The sequence below is a fragment of the Schistocerca serialis genome, chromosome 5 (genome assembly GCF_023864345.2).
Source record: "Schistocerca serialis cubense isolate TAMUIC-IGC-003099 chromosome 5, iqSchSeri2.2, whole genome shotgun sequence".
NCBI lineage: Eukaryota > Metazoa > Arthropoda > Insecta > Orthoptera > Acrididae > Schistocerca > Schistocerca serialis.
In genome coordinates, this window is record NC_064642.1 from 613,314,473 (window position 1) to 613,327,625 (window position 13,153).

Genomic DNA, 13,153 nt, shown 5'->3' on the forward strand with positions numbered 1-13,153 from the left:
AGCCACTATCTGGCCTTTATGCCTTTACATATACATTTTTAATCACCAGGCATACCATTTATGTAATAACATTCTGGCTACGTGGTACCTACTCTAAACGCCACCAGAAATGCAAAAAATAAAAGTTTATGATGCTTGGATAACCCGAACTGATGGTATAGAACGCAAACACTACAGTGGGAGGAAAGCAACCAAAGGCTACGCTACAGATACTTAGGATCTATTTATTTATTGTTTGGCATAAACGCTTGGGCATATATGGTACATCGGACATTAAATTAGTCCAGATGAGGAGCTAAGAAAACAAGGACATAAGGTTTTATGTACATTAGTCATAAACTACGAGGTGTAATTACAAAATAACTGGACTGCTGGTGTCACAGAGTAAGTACGCATGCGCCAAAGATGAACGACCAATAGCTGTGAGGCGTGAAGCCTTCTCAATTAATACCGCACCTCCGGTATCCGCAGACAAATCAGTATGGCCATGCTTTCGTTTGTGTAAGACCTGTTATTTTGTTTTGCCGGAAAATAGTAAGTGTAATCGAAGTGTAATCAAGGCTCCCACATTCGATTACATGCCCTGGACCCAGGGTGAGAGAAGCCCCCCCCCCTTCCCCCCCCCCCACCAACCCGCCATTTTTTACATCGCGTGCTACATTATCATTATAATTGGATGGTTATTTCTTACCTAAACTCTTTCCAGAATGTAATTTAAAATACAGGGTATAATTACGGTTACTATTTTATAATTCGAAACTAAACTTTATTTAAAAGATTAATTTACTTAAAAACGATCACAGCAATGATATCTTCTTAACGAACTAAGACTACAATAAAATTAGTTAGAAAAAACTAATATTAGGACCTGTGTCAATCATAGACACTGGCTACAAAATAAGACTACTTAACAACAGTGTTCCAGGCTTTCTTCTAACTAAAAAGATCAGTTACGGGTCGGAAAAGGCAAGAGTCTTGGACAATTCATTCTCAGTTGCTAAAACTGCCAATAGTTAATACGACTTTGACCTGTTGTGCTCCTTTACCAAGTCTTAAAGAGTTCGACAGCTTACTAAAAGGACTTTTCAACCGTAGAGACTTACTGAAATCATAAAAAAATGCGTAATTGCAGAACACATCTGTCATGACAAAATCCAAAACAGCTAAAGTTGTGCAGGCCTAATTCCATCTGCTTTGGGTTTCCTTTTGGGTACAAACTCTGGAGAAAGGTCAACTGTCTCGGCAACTATTTTTATTTCATTCAGAATGGTTTTCCATGTATCTCGTAGTACCTGCATCTCACTAAGTAAGTCTTTAATTAGTTGCACCTGTGCGTCGAGGGAAATTCCTTTGTTCTGTATTATGATTTTTTCTGATCAATAGAGGCGAAGATCCTGTACCAAAATAATGGCATCAAGAGCCCTTTGGAAGAAGTATTTACTTCTTGAGCCCCAGAATAGTATTTGTTGCTGATGTAAATAACGTGGTTACCCCATCCACCAGGAACTGGTCTAAAACTCTGAGGATCGGAGGATAGTGCTTCAAAATCGGGCACACAGCTTGTACTCTTTCGCTCCAACCAGTTTCAGAAAGGCTTTGCTCAAACAAAGCGACATGCTGTTTCATCGGTTTCCAAAGATCAGGGAGCTAGAGAACAAAGAATAAAAACTTACAATACTCCCAAAAATGTCACATCATAATTCAGTTTCAGAGAGTGTGTACAGCAGGGAGAAAAAGTGGCAGACATTCTTGACTTAACACCACTAGTGTAATAAACCCGCAGGTAGCCGAGGTCATAGCTCTGCTGACAATCCGGAAGTGGTACTCCCAAGAGTTCTAATGTGGACAGTATTTCATCAGTTATGGCCTCGCCTGTTTATCACTAATATTTATAAATTCAATAACTCTTTCACAAACTTCGAATGCCTTTTTTTCTATATTTTTAAATATGTAGCGCAAGAACGAGCGTATGCTGCTCCTGGTGGAACATGTTAGGAGTTGCATCAACAACTTTTCCATGGACGGCAAGATCTTCTCTTTGATACAAAACGGTTTTCAATAGTTTTTCGCCTCATAGAGAAATAAATTCATTCTGCAAGTACCATAATAGATAGCGAGCTTCACCTGTCATACTTTTGTTCGTCAGTTGGTTTTCTTTTACTCTGGATAGATGTTCACGAGTTACTTCGTTATATTTTTTCCGATTAATTACAACATCCCCCCCCCAAAAAAAAAATCCATTGTGAACATTACCAGTCTGACTATTTGTCCTTTGGAAAGGTGAACCTTTATTACTTAAGAATAAAGTTGTGTTCACAATTATTTGTAGTATAGCTTTCCACCTTGTTGCTTCACAGATAATCATCTCTCTTACTGTCGACACCATGACCTTTCAGTGATGTTTGAAAATTTCCATTCTAAGTAATGTTTCCAATGCTCAGGGCTTTTTTCATACATTCGTAACAACCAGAGAAGTCTTTTGTAGGGTGTTTTTTGTGGAGAAAGCCCTTCTTCTCTAAGCTTACTCCGATCTGATTTAAAAATGCTGCAAAGTAAACAATGAATACTGTTTTTCGACTCACTCCACAGTAACCTTTCACGTGAAAATTTTTTGCTTGGTCGGTTATTGGCTGTTTTCATATACAGCAATGTCTCACGGAAACGTTTCCCTGAGTGGTCGTTTGTAAAATACTTTCATGTGGTCTGAAACGCTTCGAAACCAGAATACGACGATGCTAGTTCTTGCCGCAGTTCATCACTCATCCTGGAGGATGAGTACCTGGATCGTACAAACGTATTCGTATTATGAACAGGGTTAGCACATTTTACATTACTTTCTTGACATACAGGAAGAGAATCTCTGTCGTTTTTTGTTTCCTCCGTATCAATTAACTGTTCAGAACCCAAAGCATCTTGTATTTGTGTGATCCGTTTTACATCTTTTTTGCTCGGAAACCGACTGAACAACAGATCACGAAGGACGGCTGTCCGGGACTGTTGTAGGTTCTGACATATTGTCAGGCTAACTTCTTGTAACTGCAAAAATTTTGTTATAATCCTGCGACCTTTAGCTACTTTTTCTAATTTCTCTTCCTGCAGCTTTCTTCTTAAAGCTCCAGATTTATGTTTATAGCTCGAATCTTAACTTCTTGTTGTGTTACGTAATCTGAAATGAAACAATGCAGTTCAGCTTTTTTTCTTTATGATATAAATCTGCAGTTCCTAAATTAGATTATTAGTAATGGCGACTCGCAGGCTTTCTTGTTCAAGAGTATTTTCGCATAAAGAAAACTGCAGCAAAACGAATCGCATTTGTACAAATAAATTAAGGCGAAACTTAACCAAATAAGTGTTTCCGCTTTCAGCAGCAGGAGACAAAAATGACAGAATTGAACCCACGTCACACAGGCAGGTGGACTGGATCTGATGAGAAATTGGGTATGTCTGTTTTTAGAGCAAGAAGGAAGAAGGAAAAGGCTAGATACAGCAGCAAGGGAGGTTCGGGAAGTATGGGGGAGGGGGTGGCTTGAAGCTTTACTACGCTAATACGCACAGAAGTTCACACAACACACGCAATGACAATAAATACCAGCACCAATTTTATTAAGCGTTTATGATAAATGGTTTATCATAGATATATATTTTTAATTTGAGGCTGTGATTAACTATAGAATCTTCTAAAATTTCATTGCATAAAATACAAACATCAAAAAAAGTTTTGCATCACCCCGGTTCCCAGAACTCCTGCAGATAGACGTTGACAGTGGATATTGTATCACAGACACAGTCCCATTGACTGTTCAGAGATGTCGCTAAACTCACCCAAAGATGTAAACAACCATGCATAAGCAGCGCCTATTAAACGGAGGGTCCGATAGGCGATCAGTTCCAGTCATTCCACTAGTAAGGAGGTACACGGCTCCTGTTGTCTGTAGTTTAACCATACCTAGACGGCCAATACCGCGGTTCGATCGCGTCCGCATTGTTACTTTGTGCCAGGAAGGGCTCTCAACAATGGAAGTGTCCAGGCGTCTCGGAGTGAACCAAAGCGATGTTGTTCGGACATGGAGGAGATACAGAGAGACAGGAACTGTCGATGACATGCATCGCTCAGACTGCCCAAGGGCTACTACTGCAGTGGGTGACCGCTACCTACGAATTATGGCTCGGAGGAATCCTGACAGCAACGCCACCATGTTGAATAATGCATTCCGTGCAGCCACAGGACGTCGTGTTACGACTCAAACTGTGCGCAATACGCTGCATGATGCGCAACTTCACTCCCAACGTCCATGACGAGGTCCATCTTTGCAACCACGACACCATGCAGCGTGGTACGGATGGGCCCAACAACACGTCGAATAGTTCGCTCAGGATTTGCATCACGCCCGCATCTCGTGGTCGTGCGGTAGCGTTCTCGCTTCCCACGCCCGGGTTCCCGGGTTCGATTCCCGGCGGGGTCAGGGATTTTCTCTGCCTCGTGATGGCTGGGTGTTGTGTGCTGTCCTTAGGTTAGTTAGGTTTAAGTAGTTCTAAGTTCTAGGGGACTTATGACCACAGCAGTTGAGTCCCATAGTGCTCAGAGCCATTTTTGATTTGCATCACGTTCTCTTCACCGATGAGTGTCACATATGCCTTCAAACAGACAATCGTCGGAGTCGTGTTTGGAAGCAACCCGGTCAGGCTGAACGCCTTAGACACTGTCCAACGAGTGCAGCAAGGTGGAGGTTCCCTGCTGTTTTGGGATGGCATTAGGTGGGGCCGACATACGCCGCTGGTGGTGATGGAAGGCGCCATAACGGCTGTACGATACGTGAATGCCATCCTTCGACCGATAGAGCAACCATATCGGCAGCACATTGGCGAGTCATTCGTCTTAATGGACGACAAATTGCGGCCCCTTCGTGCACATCTTGTGAATGACTTCCTTCAGAATAACGACATCGCTCGACTAGACAGGCCAGCATGTTCTCCAGACATGAACCCTATCGAACGTCTGGAATAGATTGAAAAGGGCTGTTTATGGACGACGTGACCCACCAACCACTCTGAGGGATCTACACAGAATCGCCGCTGAGGAGTGGGACAATATGGACCAACAGTGCCTTGATGAACTTGTGGTTAGTACGCCACGACGAATACAGGCATGCATCAATGCAAGAGGACGTGCTACCGGGTATTAGAGGTACTGGTGTGTACAGCAATCTGGACGACCACCTCTGAAGGTCTTGTTGTATGGTGGTACAACATGCAATGTATGGTTTTGGTGAGCAATGAAAATGGCGAAAATGATGTTTATGTTGATCTCTATTTCAATTTTCTGTACAGGTTCCGGAACTCTCCGAACCGAGGTGATGCAAAACTTTTTTTGATGTGTGTATACTCAAAATATTTTTCTAGTTTGTATTAAATTACAGTAAACTAAATATTAAATTGTGTAGGACAGGGTCCGGGCCTCCTTCAGTCCCTGACCGTGAGCCGAGAGGTCTACCCAACCCCACCGTTGTGGGGGCGATGAGTGTACTAATAGAGCAACGAATCGTCGAAAGTTTCACATGAAACTTGCAAAAACTGCTACTGAAAGCTATCTGTTACTAAAAGATGTATATGACGAAGACTATTTGCCACGCACGCGAGTTTTTCAGTGGTTCAAGCGTTTCCAAGATGGTCGAGCGGACGTTGAAGATGACTCACATCTGGGACGCCCTTCAACGTCAAGAACGGATGAAAATGTCGAAAAAGTTGGTAATCTTCTTCGATCTAACAATCGGTTGAGTATTCCATCCAGCCGGCCGCTGGTGGCCGAGCGGTTCTAGGCGCTTCAGTCTGGAACCGCGTGACCACTACGGTCGCAGGTTCGAATCCTGCCTCGGGCGTGGATGTGTGTGATGTCCTTAGGTTAGTTAGGTTTAAGTAGTTCTAAGTTCTAGGGGACTGATGACCTCAGATGTTAAGTCCCATAGTGCTCAGAGCCATTTGAACCATTTTGAGTATTCCATCCATTGCTGAAATTGTATGAATTAACAAAGGATGAGCAAGACAAAGTTTAAAAAACCAATTTAACATGAGAAAAGTGTGCGCGAAACTGGCGGCTAAAATTCTCACGATCGAACAAAAGCAAGCTCGTGAAAATTGTTGTTCTCATACTTTGAATTTCAGTGAGAATGGTTCTAATTTCTTGCAAAGAATGATAACGTGTGAGGAACCTTGGTTTTTCATTTACGATCCAGAGAGTAAGCGCCAATCCATGCGTTGGAAGAGCCCTTCTCCATTGAGAGCGAAAAAATCAAGATTCAAAGCGGTGATGTTTTTTTTCCTATTCGTGGAATTTTGTACTTTCACTGGATTCCTGGAGGTCAAACTATTGATCAGCGTTACTACCTTGACCTCTTGCTCAACTCCGTGAGAAAATAAGAAAGAAATGACCTGAAGTTTGGAAGAAAAAGTTATAGGTTCTGCATCAAGACAGCGAATCGCGTCATACAGTATTGTCTGTTAAGAGGTTTCCAGTGAATCAGGCATCCCAGTGTTAGCCCATCGCCCTTATTCTCCTGATGTAGCACCATATGAGTCTTATCTATTCCTCAAGGCTAAGTCTGCGTTAAAAGGGGCAATATTTCATTCCGTTGAAGCAGTGGAAGAAAAAGCGGTACGCGTCATCAAGGAGTTCACAGAGGAAGATTTCCGGCACTGTTTCCATCAATGGGAAATTCGCATGTGCGATGTAGGTATAGAGGAGGAGAATATACCAGGTGTAGACGTATGAAACCAGAATTTCCCTACACATGGTGCTAGTCGTCAGCGTAGCGTCCGTGAGACCGCGTCTGCAGCGCCGTCTGTTTCTTGTAACGGCTGACGACGAATGTCAACACACAGTAACCCAAGTTCCGTACATCGGTATCTGTTTCAAGCCCGTGAACATATGGAGTTTTGTTCCTACGAACTACGATTTGCGGACAGCATTGGTTTTCTGTTATCACTTGAAGAAACCTGCTGCAGAATCGCCCCGAATGCTTGTCGAAGCTTTCGGCGAACATGCTCTTCGAAAAAAACACTGTGTTTCGAGTGGTTCAAAAAATTCAAAAGTGGTGATTTTGGCGTGAGAAACGACGAACGCGGAAAACCACCGAAAAAGTTCGAAGACAACGAATTGCAGGCCTTACTGAATGAAGATAATATTCATACTGAACAGGAACTCGTGGAACAGTTGAAGGTGACGCAGGAAGCCGTTTCTGTTCGGTTGAAAGCTATGGGAAAGGTGCACAAAGTGGGAAAATGGGTTCCACATGAACTGAATGATAGACAACAAGCGAATTGAAAGATCACTTGTGAAATGCTGCTCACCTGATACAAAAGAAAGTCGTTTCTCCATCGAATAGTGACAGGTGATGAAAAAAGGATATATTTTAAGAATCATAAGCGTCGTCACTCATGGGTGAATCCAGGCAAATCGTCGACATACACTACAAGACCAAATCGCTTAGAAAAGAAGATAATGCTCTGTGTCTGGTGGGATCAGAAGGGTGTTATCTGTTATGAGCTGCTAAAACCTAGTGAAACAGTTAACACTGATCGCTACCAACAGCAAATGATGGATTTAAACCGACCATTATATGAAAAACGACCGGAATACGGAAAAAGGCAACACAAAGTCATATTGCTCCATGATAATGCCCCATCGCACACAGCAAAACGGGCCAGGGAAACGATCGAATCGTTCAGTTGGGAAGTACTAGCGCATGCGGCTTGCTCCCAGACTTGCCTCCGTCCGATAATCATCTGTTTGTTTCACTGGGACACGCACTCGCTGAATAACGTTTCAATTCGTATGAAAATGTACGAAAATGGCTCGCTCACGGGTTCGCTTCAAAAGAAGAAGTTTTTTTTTTAATTTTATTTTGGCGTGGCATTTATAGCCTGCCGGAGAGGTGGGAGAAATGTTTAAATAGCAATGCATACTATTTTGAATAAAATGTTTTTATCAGTTTCAAACAACAGACATGTAGTTATCGAAAGCAAATTCCGGTTTCATACTTCTACACCTCGTATCGGAGATGACAAGAATTAAATATGCATGTTTTTAAAATAATATGTCTTGCAGCAATAGTCTCGTTATTTTTATAGCCGCACCTCGCGGGTATAAAATATGCAGTAAACTGAACAGCACGATGTGTGATGCAATGGACTGGAGCATGACTAGTAAAAGTGATCTATAGAAGAGCCAATAAAAGGAGCAATAATTGTACATTAAGATGAGCAATTGAATGGACATTTAAGTCAGCAATAAAAAGAACATCAAAATGAAAAATAAGATGAGCATCTGGGCTGAATAATACTTTGGATAAGGCGGATGATAAAATTTACCATGAATGGATGTAAGCCTAACTCATTTCCGTTAGAAATATTCAACTCTGACATATCAGTATTTTCCATACACTCGCTTCCTCGTCGATTCAGCAGAGGATATCCTCATTTCTTATCTTACCAGTCCACCTAATTTTCAACGTCCTTTTGTAGTACCATTTATCAAACGCTTCAATTCTCTTTTTTCCTGGTTTTTCCCACAGTACATGATTACTAAGAATTTGTCCGAGACCTGGGAGCGTCTTTTCCAATCCTCTGAATGGAATGATGTGGCCCATCACGACTTCCTCGCCTGTGCAAATCTTTTTCATCTCAGAGTAGCACTTGCAACATACGTCCTCAAATATTTGCTTGATATATTCCAACCTTGTCTTTCCCTAAAAGTTTCTCTCTTCATAACCTCCTCTAGTATCATAGAAGTTATTCCATGATGTCTTTACAGATGTCTTATAACCCTCACCGTTCTACTTGTCTGTGTTTTCCTCACACTCGTTTCCTCGTCGACTCCGGGGGGAATATCCTCATTTCTTACCTTACCAACCCACCTAAATTTCAATTACCTTCTGAGGCACCAATATCAAACGCCTCGATTCTGTTCCTTCCTGGTGTTCCCACAGTACATGATTACTTCCACACAATGCCGTGCTACAAATTCCTTCTTACCAAGTCGCAAAAATGTGATCGTTTCCAGTTTGTAGCCGAGTTGACGATTCTGTTTTTGCAAAGTGCATACTTTCTCCGTAATGCGTAAAAATGGCGTCGTCGTGTCGGTTAATAGCGTGACAACAATCTATCTTTCTCGTCGAGAAAATCTCAGAAATCATACGAGTGGTGATAATCGTCTGTAGCTGTAAAGTAGTTCCTCAAGGAACATCAAATACGAATTAGTTTCACAAAGATCGAGATTTTTAACTTGAATATCGAGGCATGTTTGTCGTTGTTGTGAAAGTAACGTTATCAGAGCTTCGTTTATCGCTATCGCCAGCTATTTTCCTCGTTGGCAAGCTTTGTTCTAACTTGAATGTCTTGCATCATTTTCACTTATCGCTACCGCTTGTGAAACTCCCATGCACCATTATGGATACTTGTCTGGTTCACGCTCAGTGGACTACATCTACACTAACGGAAATGGATTGAGATATACTACGTATTACCAGTCCAAAATTCACGAACCTGTGTGGGGATGTTCATCACATACGGGGTGTTAAGTTATCAAACTTTCATTCCATTGGAAACGATGATGTATATATATATATATATATATATATGTATATAAATATATATGATGATGACAGTAGCGACAAATGAAAATTTGTATCAAGGTCGGGATTCGAACCCGGATCTCCTGCTCACTAGGCAGATGCGCTAACCACTACGCCATCCTGACACAGGTGACTTACACAAATACACAGACTCCCTTTCCAACCCAGATTCCCATTCACGCCTCAGCCCACTTGGTATTCCCTCTAAACTCGAACAGCTATATTGGAACAGCAGCTCAGCATCTAGCGAAACAGGGGTCCTGCCTGAAATTCAGGCATAGGCGCTCTTTAATCAAATGATAGCATATGGTTCCAGAGACCGTTTCAACTCTCAAATATATATATATATATATATATATATATATATATATATATATATATATATATATATATATATAGTGAAGTGACGAATGAAAATTTATTGGAGGCGGTAAGTGGGAGATGTGTCTCAGAGCTGGGTAGTGACACATGGTGACGCGAGACTGGACGCGCACGTAGTTTATGTATCAGCCGATAGAGGGCAGTTTGGATAGGGGACTGTGATTAGTTTCGATTGTGCCCACTAGAGTACACTAAAATAATAGAATGATTTTCACACTGTTCTAGTATTTTCATAACGTGTTATTATATCTTTTTGTGTATGTAAAATGTTATAAATGTGTTTTAGCAGTATGAATGATGCGTGAGTGTGGTTTAAGGCTAATATGAAGACAATTGTTTAACGAGTTATGTAGTGGGATTTAGTGTGGGAACATTTCGAAGAGGTACGGATGTGGACAAAGGGGATTTTTGTAGAATAGATTTGTAAAGTAAGTTTACGGTAAAGGGAAAGTTGATTCAGGTATAAATAACAATAGTAAATAACTTTGTGCATAAACAAAACTTCAGAATATTAGATAATTACGTTGGTAAAAGGTGCAGTCGTTACGGTTACTATTTTGCGATTGGTTATTGATGAAAAGCGTGGACTGACGCGGGAGAATGTTGTTTTGCTATTGGCTGTTGAGTAAACTGACCAATGGTAAAGCAATATTCTTCGCGCGCCTTTCTCTGCTGGTAGAGAAGACTTAAAGAGTATGCTGGAGAGGAGTCGGAGCCTAGCCGTGAAACAGTTCGGACGTGTGTGGTAGTAGTTCCGATGGAAATGATAAGTTGCCGTATCTAGCAGTGTTTCATTCATCAAAAGTGTTGTAAACTGACGGCATAATTTTTCCGATGGGTGTGTAGAAATTTCGGAATTTTTAAGTGAATTTTGTGACGAGAAAAGACATAAATTCCGTGTGGCGTATTGAGCAGGTCAGTGGCTAAAAACTGTGACTGCATTAGGTACCGACAGACTTAATATTTGTCGAGCATTCTCAATCAAAAGCAATCCGTATTTTTGTAGCTATTACGTTTTCGGGAAATGCAACACCATAAACTTGTTAACGTGAGTAAAAGGGATTATGAGTGACTGTGTTAACACTAGCACGGGCTTGCCAGTGATACTTGTTCACCTAAGTTTTAGAATATATTAACTAAGGACAAAATTTCCAACCTTTCATTTCGTGTGAAAACTTCCCCAACGTAGATTAGTGACTTTAATTGCAGCCTGGTTCACTTCGAAGTACAGTAGGTTTCGCTCGGCTTCCCTACTGATGATCTGCTGAGACAATGTTCACAGGTAGGCGCAGGTTCGTCGTAAAGGGACGAAAGGAACGGCGCCGCCGCAGTACCAACCACTACTGCTACCCTAGCACAGTGGCTTTACACAACTGCACGGACGTACCCTAGCACCATTCCCTCCGCAATGCAAATTTCCATTCACGCCTCAGTCCACGTGATATTACTCCAATGCGCGATCAGCGCTGCGGAGATTCTCCAGCTGTATTGGAATAGAACCTGACCATCTAACGAAACGGGGAATTCTGCCTGAAACACGGGCGTAAATGCTTTAATGAACTGAAACTATTTGGCTCCAGAAACCTCTTCACGTCTCAGAGTTCCATTCGAAATTGATGCCCATCAACATCAGTATGAGATGTGATTTTCACAGGCACGAATACACCCTTGTATTCGTTCTGGCGCTGAAGAGAACAGGAAGCAAATGTTATTTCGAGGAATCTCGTTGCATGTCTAAAACACATTCTGTGTCAGTCGCGTGGAGCCTGGTATGAAAGTACACGTTCTGCCATCGCATCTCAGACACGTCTTAGGAGTGATTAATTAGGGGCCAAGGCATGTCAGTCAAGAACCTGTACATTCCTCAAGGTGTTTGTGGTGCAGCTACATTATGCGGTCTTACATTATACTAATGGGACACGCTGTTTGGTAACCTGGTCATCAAGGATGCGGCAACAGTTTTTACCTTTCTTGTCTCATGCTGGCGAGCACTCAACCTCTCTTCAACAACTACCAAATCACTCCTGTTGTCATATCCAATAGCTCCCCATGCAGTGATTCCAGGAGTTGGTTAGGTATGGGTCACGAGAATCGCTGCTTTCTATGAGCTTACACCATGTTGCCCTCAGCACATTGGCGTCTATATGACCGCCGCAAACAGAAGCGAAGCTTATCGCTAAACACCACAGAGTACCACTCACTGTCTCAGTTGACTCTTGCCTGGCGACTCTCTGTTGTCAGTTGTTTGGTGTCAGTGGTAAAAGACCATGGTAACTTATGATCTCAATTCATTTTTCATTGACTTGCTTCCGATGATTTGTGGTGTTCCTATGACTTCTACCCAACGTCAGCTGTTGCCGTCTCTCTGATCGTGGGAGCCTTTCGAACAAGCCTACTGTCTGCACGTGATGTAGCCCCTGCCTACTCTTCTTGGAACCCTGTTGTTTTGACTCGATCTCGTCATCACTCATTTGCAGTCACTGAACCACCATCAACTGTCTACGAGGTGCTATCAAAAATTTTCGGGGCTGGTGCTGCAATCTGTTGAAAACCTTACCTTTGGACTTATGGTCACCATCACCCTCGAAGTAGTTCCCGTCCACACATACACACCGATCCCAGCGCTTCTGCCACAGGTCAAACGTTTACTGGAAGTCCTATTCTTTGAGGGTGTTTATCACTGCCAGCGATGCTTCTTGAGTCCTCTCTAGTGTCGAATCGACGGCCTTTCAACTTGAGTTTCAGCTTTGGGAATAACGCGAGGTCGCAAGGTGCCAAATCTGGCGAGTATGGTGGGTGAGGTACAACCGCCATGTTGCTTTTGCCAAAAAGGTCCTGGTGAGCAAGGATGTGTGACAGGGCCCATAGTCGTGATGCAACAACCAGTTCCCTTGACGCCAAAGTTCGGTCCGTCGTCGCCGCACGTTTTACGGAGCTGTCGCATAGCGTCACATTAGTACGCGGAATTCACTGTTTGGTTGGGTGGGACGAATTCTTTGTGCACAATTCCCTTGGTATAAAAGAAAACCATGATCATGCTCTCCACTTTGCTCTTCACCTGTCTCGGTTTTTTGGGTCTTGGAGAGCCCACGCTCTTCTACTGCGACGACTGTTGCTTTGTCTCGGGGCCATAACCGTAAATCCAG

The 13,153-nt window shown here is 42.5% G+C and overlaps 1 protein-coding gene and 1 non-coding gene across 2 annotated transcripts in view; one reads left to right on the plus strand and one right to left on the minus strand.

Annotated features, from left to right (window-relative positions):
- The window catches only part of LOC126482133 (solute carrier family 15 member 1-like), a 210,632-nt gene that overhangs the window by 12,780 nt on the left and 184,699 nt on the right, over positions 1-13,153 (plus strand). The gene's annotated exons all lie outside the window — the stretch shown is intronic.
- Positions 9,680-9,751, minus strand: Trnat-agu (transfer RNA threonine (anticodon AGU)). Its single transcript has one exon. It is a non-coding gene; the product is annotated as a tRNA-Thr (tRNA).